The following is a 12987-nucleotide window of genomic DNA, read 5'->3' on the forward strand; positions in this document are numbered from 1 at the left end:
CCTAAGAGTGAACACTAAAAATACTGGGAGAACTCTCTGCTGTAATTTGAATATCTTTTATGTCCATATCAACAAGCAAATGGTACCTTTAATGACACAGCACTACCCGTGTACAAAATGTCAGCCTAGACTATATGCTCAAATTTTAGGATGGGGTTAAACTCATGGTCTAAACAGAAGGCAAAGTGCTAACAAGGTTATACCAAGTATTGATGTTAAGAAATGTAAAAACACTCCCATCGTTATTGAACAAGCCCACAACTGGCAAACATGCAGTTTTTTTTTTCAGGTTGGCTATAGCTGTTTCTTTACTTCCTACTTTATGCTGGCAGTCTAAAACCAATTTCTAATCCTCAAAACTAGTTTTGAATCACATTTCTTAATAGTGGGATCTTCTTAACAAATACCAATTTGCTTTATTTACGTGGAACATGAAAAGGTGGGAATACGAATATGATCTCAGCTAACCAAGCAGATTAAAAAGCAAAACGCAACAGATTTAAATTTATCCAGTTAGATGTGACAATTACTTTTTATTGTGTGCTAACACCTGATGAAAAGGTACACTAATGAACTTATAAGATTTTAGGAATGAGGGAGGTTACTGATACCGGAGTAAAGTAACTTTCAAAAAAATGTTTAACCTTGAAAAAAGCATGAGTAAACTAAGTTGCTGTTTCTACAAAATTTCCAAATTATGATGGAACGACAGCATTTCACAACAAACTAAGTTTTGCAGAGTAGATTCAAGTATCTATGGGACAAACTCTTGCAGCTATTTGAAGAAAATCAGATCTTCCTTTTTAGAAATTAGTCGAGTTTCATGAAATATCATGAACACTAAATTGTGTCATGAAAAGCAGATTACAACCACGAATTACCTATGGGTAGATTGAACTTTTAAGGAAGACTTGTGTTTTTAAAGAAATACAAGCAAGGACACTGAGGAAAAGGTGGCTGATAATGTGAAGTGACCACTTTCTGCAAAATTCCTATGTAAATTATCCTGACAGACCTGTCCTGAGAGAATATGGAATGTTGCACTGAAAAGGTGTCTTGGCCTCCTTCAAGCAGAGAACTTGAAAGAGAGATAAGAAAGATACAAAAGACTGAACTTTAATCTCCTGTGGTTGTAGAGACAAAAGACTGATATGCACATCTCAGCGTCACCCAAAAATCCATCTCCTGTTGATTTATATCTCAGAATGTGTAAATATTTCTGAGATGGATGCAATACAACTATTTCCCCTCATGGAATACAAAGGAAAAATGGGTTAAAAAGCTAGCTGCAGGGCAGTGCATTGTGTGCTGGTGCATTGTGAGAGTGACAGCACAAGATGATCAACTACTCACCCCTGCAGTTGCAGGCAAAATCTCTCTCACTCTCTCTCTCTATCTGTTGCTGGAGGCAAGGCTCAACAGAGGCCACAATCAAAAAGGAAATAGGACAGCCTCTTCAGCTACCTTGCAGATCCAAGTGTCTCCTTCTCACTGCGAAACTGCCAAGGTCAGCTCTACCGGAATCACCCAACTTAACGGTTACAATGCACCACCATCTACACCTCATGGACAAGCCAAAAACTGATTTGTATTTTTAAAAACTTTTATTTGGACTCTTAACTTCTCATTTCTGAGTTATCTGCACGTATGTTGCATTTTTATTATTTTTCTCAGGTTTTAGTAACAAATAAACTTACTCTTTCTTTGACTCAAGAAAGCCTGGTTAAATTGGCTACTTCTAAAAAATAAATATATTTGGGCTGGGAAAAGGTATTTATGGGAGGAAGGGATCCATTTTGAATTGACCTTGTTGCGACCAACCGAGGGGGTTGAATAAGAAAGAGAGCCAGTTCATTCCTCCTCAACCGGAGCAAGACATAATTGCGGTCCCGTTTGGGAAGGTAACAAATTGGGGGATCTTGCCCGGGGACCAGTCGTAACAATTGATATTGTACTTTCAGCTCTCAATCCTGATCCAAAGAATTGTTTCTCCCCCTTTCAGAAGTATATGTTTCCCTTTGTCCCACCCGATCAATCTCCACAGCCCATAGATTACTTTCTGCCATCTCCGATGTAATCCCATCTCCATGAACACCTTTCCTTCCCCTCCCACTCAGCTTTCCAAAGGGGCTATTCCCTTTGTAACACTCTTCTATCACCCCTAGTGTCTGCTCTCCTTCCTCAGCACCTTCCAATACAAGTGCAGGAGATTCAACAGCTACCCATTCACTTCTTTCCTCACGCACCACTACACAAGGCAACAATTTACATGTACTTCCATCAACCTATTATATTGTATTCATAGCTCACAATTATATTATTATCTACATTGAGGAAACCAAATACAGGTTCAGCAATCACTTTTCTGAGCACCTGCATTCTGCCTATAAAGACAACCCTGAGCTTACCGTAATGATTTATTTGTTATTTTTTCCCCAACCCCCACACAGAGCCATCTGTCACTTGTTCTTATGTTTTTCCTTGTTCTGTCATTAACACATTCTGCTATCTTACCTTTATGCCATTATCAGTACCTTATTTCGTCTTTAAGACTACCATTAACACTCTCTTTGTCCTGTGTCCATGTCATCTTTGTCAAATTTCTCCTTAGCCCCCACCTGTCCCTGACCTTCTACTTCGCTCCACCTGCTCCACCCCTTCTTAAACAGTATAGAATCCATCTCATTTCTACTTCTCCTTAGCTCTAAGGAAGAGTTAACTCTGTTTCTTCCTCCACAGGTACTGCCAGACCTGTGGAGTTTTTCCAGCATTTTCTGTTTTTATTTCAGATTTCCAGCACCTGCAGTATTTTGCTTTTACCTTAGCTTACTGTCCCTTGCCAATTAAATTTTCTGACTAGGATAATAGGAGCTGCAGCATAACAGATTCTGACCTGTCCCTTTCATAAAAGGTATATCCTGTATCCAGCACCAGCTTCCTTACATGCTTTACCTGTGTTACAATGACGTTCCAACAACCAGTTTTGTAATACCAGCTGTAGTTTACAGCACTGTGCAAAAAGCCTCGATTAATGTGAAGGTCAGCTACTACAACACTTGATCTTTGTTTAATTGAATGTACATACACACTAAATATAAAGCTGCAACAGCAATTCCTTTTTTGGGGCTCACGATCATCTTCAATCTCCATTGAACACAACTGGGAAACAAGTGAAGAGAGCACTCAGTAGAGAGTGCATACCTCCACCACACTGTGTTAACTCAACATTATTACAATTACCCAGCTCTTCCTGATGCTTTTCCCTGCCTTGTTGATGCTCTGTAATCACAAAGCTGAAAAAAGAAATCTTTTTATGATGAGCTTCCATCTCAGTGAGGAGGCTTCAGGCAAATCTACATCCAACAGTCTGCTCGGAAAACTCTGCTCACATTTTGATAGCTGAAAAATTCCACCACAGCAGCTGAGACAATTTGCAACATTCCAAACAAAACAACCTGTGGCATTCTTAAAGAAAAAGCCAATTCACTTTATCTGCCAATGTTACCAAATCCTTTAAAATATTCCAGGATCTGGGTCCACATCTTCACCAAAAACTAATTAATTCTTCCTTGGGCAATACCCTGCACACCAAGACTTATTAAAAGTCATCCATTACTTTTTTTGAGATGTATTGTTTACAAACAGACTAAAAGGGGCGAAAACATTACCTCCGCCCACCTTCAGTGGTAGAGGTTTGCTTGCATTGGAGAGATGAAAAAGCTCTAGCTAATAGCTTATCTCAGCCAAAGGCATGACACTGCTGTTGGCGAGTATTTATGGTGCACTGGAAGTGCTGGTACATACCACCTCTTTGGAGGTATCTCCAACTGGACTTGTGCTTGTTCATTTTCAGACTCCTGTCCTCAACAAAGTGAAATAATCTCAGTCAAAGTTGTTAATGTCAGGAAATAACTCATTCAACATATTTGTTATTCAGTTTTTTGATACCTGACTCTCAGGCATTCTACAAATTCGTTGTTTGAAGAATTTACCTTGCCAATATTTGTGGTAATATTCAGGGATGGTGCCTCAGGCACTTGGCAAGTCTCTCCCTATCCTATAAGTTTCAAATACAGAAGGAAGAAGGAGCACTTATTTTGGTAGTTTTTGTTATTTGATGCTTTGATGTGAATTCTGGCTTTTTGATTTTTTTTATTCTTTCACAGGATGTTGGCATTGCTGGCAAGGACAGCATATGTTCCCCATCACTAACTGCCATTGAACTGAATGGTTTGTGAGGCCATTTCAGATAGCATTTAGGAGTCAACTACATTGCTGTGGGTCTGGAGTCAGATGTAGGCCTGACCAGGTAAGGAGGGCAGATTTCCTTCCCTAAAGGACATTAGTGAACCAGATGGGTTTTTATGACAATCAATGAGAATTTCATGGTCACCATTACTGAGACTAGCTTTAAATTCCAGATTTGTTAACTGAATTCAAATTCCACCGGTTGCTGAGGTGGGATTTGAGCCCATGTCTCCAGGGCACTAGCCTGGGTCTCTGGATTCCTAGTCCAGTAACGCCACTACGCCACCATCTCCCCATGAATTTACAATAACAGCAAGATTCAACCTCTGTCTCCAAAATTACCACTGCTGCTGACTCTAGTGTGGTGATGAGAAGAATCAATACCCCAGTATGTTTCCACTGTGCCTCATGTTAGTCAAAACCAAGGAACAGGCAAAATGACTTTGCCATCAGTGTTATTTTTGGGTTTCAATACATGCAGTGGCCAGGGCTTCCATGTTTGAGTGGCTTCCATGCAATCACTTAACAAGCAATGTGATGACTTTATAGGGAAAAAAGTGCTAATTAGGCATTGTCTGGTGTTAAATATCCATGGATTTTGTTGTATCTGTGCAAATTTGCTTTCACTTCCCACTTTATCAAGTTATTTTCAGCCTTTTCCTTGCTCATTGTCTGATTTCTTCATATTGTGAAGATTTCACCTATCATTATTTTTGCCTGCAATCTACAATTGATCAGTTTCCAGTCAGCATGTTTACCAGGAACACTTTTTTCAACACATGTGCAGTATTTAGTCCACTATAAACTGAGATTACTGTACTGAAGTATGGTAATACTCAGAAAATAGATGCATTCTGTACATTTTATTTATCAGGGGTAGGGATACATATTTTAAAAGAGCCAGATACAAATTCCAAAGAAACATAGATGGTAGATATGAGCAGCAAGCCGTCTGCCATTTCATATGTATCCCAGAAACAATTAAAGAGACTCCCATTTATTTGCAGAGGAGTAAGCTTATTTTTAAGTGCAAGTTTCCCAAGTTTACCTCGTAGCAATGCTCAAGTTGTTCGGACCAGCGAGACGCAGGTTTTGAATAGGATCCTGAATTACAATGGTTGAAGACAGTGTAGCAGTTTCCTTACTGAAGAAGGCATCAATACTATAGATTCCCGCAAATGGATAAGTGTGGTTGATGCTGAAACTATGAAAGGTTTTTGTCAGCCACAAAGCAAGACAAGCCAGATCAGGAAATAACAATTAGAGGATGTTACGCAGCAATTTATCTGCAGTTTCGCATCCGGTTTAATTATTTCATGTGTTGTTCTATAAAATACTTAACAACTACCTATGAAAAGGGATCATTCTCAAGTAGGCATCACATATGAAATCCTATAAAGAAACAAAAAGTGCCTTTTAGTTTAGATTTTGCATTTCTAACAGGATTGATTTTACAATGCCCGCATGCCTAATATTGACCTTGTTTCTTTAAAATTCACCCAAGGAATATACAATATTTACCTACCTTACCTTTCAGTGTTCACAGCTCCACAGGGGTTGGCCACTCTTAGCTTAAGTAGTCCCTTTTCATATGTGGAACTGGACAGTAAGTGTTCAGATGCTTGACAGCTAAGCCTGATCCTATGCTTCTGATGGGCAGAACCTTCCCCATCCCGAACGGGCGGGCTTGAAGGCGGAACTTAGAGGAATTTCATGGGAGTTGGCATTGGGATAGCAGGCCGGCCCATTCCCATCCATGGGAAGATTCAGTACGGGCAGAGGCTACCTGGCCAACAGCAGTGGATCATCGAACTGCATATTTAACTGCTCATTTGTGGCAGCAGACAGGAAGCCTGAAGCCTGGAGACGGCCTGCTGGCTGCTGACCTGGGGAGGGGTCTACGAGGCCTCCTATACTCACCTGCACCCCCCACCCTGCCCCTCCCAGCTGTGGCCACTGCTTAGTTTATTGAATTGTAATCTCTTCAATGGGTCCTGAAGATGGAGGCACCCTCATGTTCCCCTGACAGTGGTAATACCACTGGGGCTGCTTAATTGGATGGCGGACCAGGAGGCAGCCTCTTAACTGGCTGCCTCTGGGAAAATCTCCCAAGCAGACACCCTGGCAGGTAGAATGGGGTCAGGAACCAGAAATGACCGCAACTCACACTCAAGGCTTAGCCAGAGCTGCAGACCTGAAAGGCCAGCTTAAAAAAAACGGATCTGTCAGGCTGACTGTTCTGATATTTTTTAAGCCGGTCTATCGATGTCAGGTCAATTTCACTAGTTGCTGCTGTTGCTTCCAACCTTCGGGCAGCTTCGCGATTCAGAGTTTTTTTTTAAAAGCCCGCCAAGAAACCACAAAGCTGCCCGGAGGTGAGAAGCAGCGGCAGCAACTGAGTGTTCTTGCCTGAAAAATATTAAGTCAAATCACTGTAATTTTAGAACCAGTTGGATGCTGTGTGTGTGTGTGTGTGTGTGTGTGTGTGTTGCTGCGTGTGTGTGTGTGTGTGGCAGGGGTTGGGAATTGTTGGAGGGAGGAAGTTTAGGGGGAGAGTTTGGAAGGGGGGTTGGAAAGGAGGTTGGGGATAAGTTGGAGAGGGGGTTGCGGGGGGAGGTCAGAGAAGGATTGGAGGGGAGTTTGCAGGGAGGTTGGGGAGGGTTGAGAAGAGTGTGGCGAGGGATTGGTGGGGGTTTGGGACAAGGTTAGGAGGGAGTTTGGTGAGGGGTTTGGAGGGAAGTTGGTGTGAAGATTGGAGGGGAGGTTGGAGGGGTGGTTGGGGGCTGAAAGGTTGGAGGGGTGGTTCGGGACGGGAGGTTGGAGGAGGTGGGAGTGGGATTTGGGGGAGATTAGCAGGCTTTGTTGGGAGGAGGTTAGCTGCAGATTTGAATTGTTTTTGTAAATGTAGTGATTTTTTTGTAGCCACTTTCCTAACATCAGTTGATTGCTCTGTGATTAATTATCCTGAGAGAATCAGCATTGGGCCTCCAATTTCACCATTGCTACAGTCACTCTGCCCACTGCATGGAGGTGCAATGAAAGAAAGACAAAACCCATATTTATACAACACCTTTTACAATGTTCCAAATCACTTTACAGCAAATTAAGTACTTTTGTGTTGTAGTCACTGGTAGAATACAGGCAATATTATCAAATGGCAGAGCAGGCTCAAGGGGCTGAATGGCCTACTCCTGCTCTTAATTCATATGCTCATATGTCATTCTGGGATGAATGCGATGAACTGGGCTAGATAATCTTTGTCATCCATAATTATCTTGCAAACAGAGGGTGGAATCATGGCTGGAGCTCTGTTTATTTTGTTGCTAATGGAAGCTTACTGTCAGCAGGCTTTGTGGGGTGAGATTGCCAAGACAGGAGTGTATAATGGGTTCATAGTGAAGAATCACTAACATGTTTTTTACACTGCACATGATTCTCAAGAGTCTTTTCCATTGACTTCTATCATCTCCTTTTATTTCATTTACATATTAGCCCACTCTATCTTGGTGCTTTTTATGAATTTTTGAGGTACTGAAATATTGTGATTGTGTGTTGCAGTTTTGAAAATATATTGTCGTGAGAAGCAGCAATCAGCAGAGTCTTCAGATTTGCTGATCACAAAACAGGTACAATTCTGAAGCATTTAGTCTTTGTTCTTTGGCCTCTTAGAAGTTCTGTTTCGTAGTCACACCTGAGGGCCTGGAAACAGTAGGAGCACCGGGCCCCATGGTTTCTCTCCCTGGCCTGCTCACATCCAATCATGCGCCTTATTGCAGTGACAAATAGCTAGTGATCAGGAATAGATACTCCAGCTGATTTTTCCCTCTTTAGAAGGGTAATGAGAACAAATATAATGCACCCAAATAATGTGTATTTATACAACACCTTTAACCTGGGAAAATGTTCGAAGTGTTTCAGAGAGGTCTGAGGAAACAGATGCCAAATCAAAGAAGAGAGATTAGAAAATGCAATTAAAAGTTTGATCAAAGTGGCGGATTTTAGGGAGATTGTTAAAGGAAGTGAATGTGGTTGTGAGGCAAAAGGTTTAGGTAAGGAATTGCAGTGAGTGGCTCCGAGGCAATTTAAGGGATCCTGGCCATTGGGGTTAAATGTTGGTATTACACATTAGATCATATGTTGGCATTCATATGTTGGAGTCAGCCAGTCATTGAAATTGATGTCAGTTGATGAGGTCAACATTTTGGCTTGCCTGGTACTTGGAAAATTTAAGAGGTGTTTGCAGGCGAAAGAATTCAGGGGGAGCTTGATCAATGTTGGGATAATGATAAAGACAGCAAATAAATTTAGTGACAAGAAGAAAAAAATAGATTTAGTGACAGCAAAAACAAGTCAAGTGATTCAAAGCTAAGGGGAGCAACAAAGATGTCAGAATGAAGAAAAGTATTTACATCCCCTTTGGCCATGCAGGTTGTGAATCGTTAGGTTGAATATGGAAGAGGAGGCGAGCATTATCATTGTAAATAAAAATCTGAGAAATACATTTGGCCTGAAGTAATCATCTTAAACAAAAACAAAAATAAAAATACCTGGAAAAACTCAGCAGGTCTGACAGTGTCTGCGGAGAGGAATGCAGTCAACGTTTCGAGTCCGTATGACTCTTCAACAGAAGTTCTGTTGAAGAGTCATATGGACTCAAAACGTTAACGGTATTCCTCTCCACAGATGCTGTCAGACCTGCTGAGTTTTTCCAGGTATTTTTATTTTTATTTTTGTTTTGGATTTCCAGCATCCGCAGTTTTTTGCTTTAATCATCTTAAATTCAGTTGCATCAAATTTATTTTATAATATCCCTGGGCGAAACACAAAGAGTGGTCAAAAAGAAAGAGCTTTCATTACTTGACTACTAATTGACACCAATGAGATGATAATGTTCAGTGAATGATATCCGTGACAGAACACAAACTATTATATTACACAAATGCACCTAAAACACATAGTCATTTTTGGGCTATTCTATACATATATGTATTGTTTTCTTGGCAGAATTCTCCCTCTTGATCAACAAGTTTGGCTCAGTTTCTTATGAAATGTGAAAAAGTCACTTTTGTACCTGTTGTAACTGAAAGCAGAAATGTTCATCATATTTCCGTCACCAAAGTGAATTACGACTTCACCCACGTCCGACAAAATGTTCTGTAAAAAATAGGAGACTAAGATGAGTCACAGAATCACAGAATTGTTACGGTGCAGAAGGAGGCCATTCAGCCCATTGTGTCCGCACCAGCTCTCCGGATGAGCATTATGACTCAGTGCCATTCTCCTGCCTTTTCCCCGGAACCCAGCACATTATTCAAATAGAAACAATCATCTTGAATGCCTTGATTGAACCTGCCTCAAACTTCCAGGCAGTGCACTGGAACCACTCGCTGTGTGAAAAAGCTTTTTCTCATACCACATTTGCTTCTTTTGCAAATCACTTTAAATCTGTGCTCTCTCCTTCTTGATCCTTTTACAAGAGGGAACAGTTTCTCCCTATCTACTCTGTCCAGTCCCCTCCCGATTTTGAGCACCTCTATCAAATCTCCTCTTAGCCTACCCCTCTCCAAGGAAAACAGTCCCAACTTCTCCAATCTATCTTCCTAACTGAAGTTTCTCATCCCTAGAAACATTCTTGTAAACCTCTTCTGCACTGTCTCCAATGTGTTCACATCCTTCCTGAAGTGTGGCATCCAGAACTGTATACAATACTCAAACTGAGGTCTAACTAGCATCCTACACAATTTCAGGATAACCTCCTTGCTCTTGTGCTCTATGTCCCTATTAATAAGTCCTAGGACACTGTATGCTTTATTAACTGCACTCTCCACCTCTCCTGCCACCTTTAATAACTTATGCAAAGTGTGCAAAGGTGTGGTGAATTAAAGAAAACTTACAGCAGCATTATGTAACACAAAGCAAAATGGGAAGGCCAGAGGTTGAAAACCGCTGACAGCAGAGACGGAAATATGAAATTATAAAAACGGCAGAAAAAATGAATTAACTTGAATGCAGCAAAAATATCAAGCTATACATCTATTATTGATGGATGGAGGGGAAAAGAGGAATGCAAAGCATAGGAGAAGAGAGCAGAGTAAAGGAGAAAAGAGACAGAAAATGGAGTGTGGGTCACTGCACGACATTCACATCTCCGACAGATGCAATACCATTCAATGTTGTGCCAACTCACCATTTTTAATATTTAGCAGGGAGTCAAAGCATATGGTGCTTTTCAAGTCAGACAAAGCTACAGGGAGAGGGAAATATTAGCAGCAAACAATGTGAGAAAGAAGGATGGAGAGTGAAGGGGGAGGGTGCAAAGAAAAGCAGAGGAAGGCAAAAGGGGAAGGCGGCATTGGGGAGAGGAGGAAGGTGGAGGAGGAGGAAGGGAAATAGAGAAGGAAAGAGAAAGCTGAAGAGAGAGAGGTGGTGTTAAGAGAAGAGGAAGAGTAAGGAAGAGGGTGAGGCAAGAAAGGTTTCTGAGCAAACACTTGTTACACCTTCTGTTTTATGTTCCACACAGAAGATAATATATAATCATTCAGATTCACTTTCTTCATAATAATCAACTGTCAAAAAAGCAATTGACTTTTGAAACCAACTATGAGAGACAACGATAGGTAATAAGAAAGGTAGCCAAACAACTTCTTCCCTCATCACTGTTTCACATCTTGTTTTGAAAAATAATAAAAACTTTTTTGAGAAAAATAAAAAAGAATGTAATATCAGTGAGAAAGAAAAATTCAGATTGAGTGTCAAGGGCCCTCTGATCTTTCACCACCCACCCTTGGAGGGAGACAGTGAGTGGGAAGATAGCAAAGCAAGAGGGAAGGGGAGGCGCAAAGGTTAAGCAAGTAGTTGAAAGGGAAAAAAGATAATGGTAGTTGATGGAAGCAAAGGGCTTGTTGGAATGGGTAGGATAGCAGGAAGTTGAAGAAGCAGGATTAGACGTAGGAAGCATGGTTGATTGGGAGTAGGAAAGGGGCCACTAAGGGCCACATGTCCCTGCAACTCCACTCCAAATGCAGACTACACTCAATGGAGACTCCTTTGCCTGCAATGCCATTTATCAGCTCCCACTTGAAAACAAAGAAGAGAAAAAAAAGAGAAACAGAAGTAGGAAAGATAGAGTGATGGAAACTAAGCAATTACTTCTGAAGCACAATCATGGTTTTTAATGTCGGGAAATGCTGTGGCACATGTTTGTGTACAGCATCTCTCACGACAACAGTAAATGGCCAGATAATCTGCTAATATTGGTTAAAGGATAAATGTTGGTCAAGAAACACTCTTACTACTCCTCTACAAATAGTACCACAAAATTGAACAACTGAGCTAAGCCAGTTTAATACCTCATCCAAAAGATAGCAGTACTTCAGTACTACACTGAAGTGTCAGACTTGATTATCTGCTCAAAACTCTGGAATAAGCTTGAATCCACATCCTGCTACCAGTGCTAAGCTGACAGCCTATAATGAAAAATGCCAATGTAATTTTTGTGTTGCAATTACACACATCCTGCCAGTCGAGGTGCTGCCACCTATCAAGTTCACATAACCAGATTCCATTTTAAATTCCTATGCCCATGATTATAATGAAAATATTGAAAAATAGGACTGAATCAATGACTTTAAAATGGGGGATTCAATTATACATGCATGCCCTGGAACAATTATTCCCTCACCCTCTAATCTTGCTTCACCTGAAGAATGGTCTTTACTCCCCGATCAGAACTCTGCAAGAGATCAACTCGCTGAAAGAACATGACACTTTAAAATGAAGGCAAACAAAGATATCCTGTATGTCATCACACATTTGCCTCTAAAAAACAGCATATTAGGAAGGGAAAATAAAATTACGAAGTGAGAATCAGTTATTTGACTCATCAAGTCTATTCCTCCAACACACTGGCAAACCTCCTGGAATTTCCTCGTCTCCAGTAATTAAAGGGAAGAATTTTACGGCCCCCACCAATGGGCTTGCAGGCAGGGGTTCATAAAATTCTCCAGATGGCTGTCCTTCTGCCTCCAGCCTGTACACAATTTTATGTGGGGCGGGCAAGGCCTAGAGCTGCCCGTCCACTCTTGCCCTAATTGAGACCCTCAATTATTGACCACTTAAGGACTGCTTCCCACCCGGCCTTAATTTTGAGGCTGATGGGAGGAGTTCGGGGACAAGGTGGGGAAGCTCAGCAGGTCACCCTGCTCATGCCTCTGACAAAAAAAGAAGCACCTCCCTCAAGGGCCCCTTTCCATACCATGTCCCAGGACCCATCCAAGGTCTTCCTCCAGCCAAACTGTCACCCCCACCCACTTTCCTTCCCCATGCCTCTCCATCAAGTCCCTGGTATTCCACACCCTACCTAATCCGAGGCTATAGGACTTAGAATCTGGGGACTGCTTGTAATCTTGGTCATGGCCACTGCTGCCATCAGCATCTGATTGACCGACAGCTCTCTGAGGTGGGACTCCACCTCAGTAAGGGGCGGAAGACCCAATTCCAGCGAATTAATGCTCCTTGGCGTGTTAAATGGCTGTGGGACTACTGTCATTGGCAAGGATGGAAGGGGCACCTTTTTTCTTTAATCATTTCTTGAACACTTGTGTATACAATGGTTGTAAAAATATTTGAGAAGGGGGTGAAAGCAGTTGTATTTGCTGAAGGTTAAGAATCTACAAATGCATGACGAAGTATTTTTGTCCCCCAGTTGACATGGGAATGTAGTGCACTGAGAGGATGTAC

This window comes from Cetorhinus maximus, chromosome 3 (genome assembly GCF_964194155.1).
Source record: "Cetorhinus maximus chromosome 3, sCetMax3.hap1.1, whole genome shotgun sequence".
Classification (NCBI taxonomy): Eukaryota; Metazoa; Chordata; class Chondrichthyes; order Lamniformes; family Cetorhinidae; genus Cetorhinus; species Cetorhinus maximus.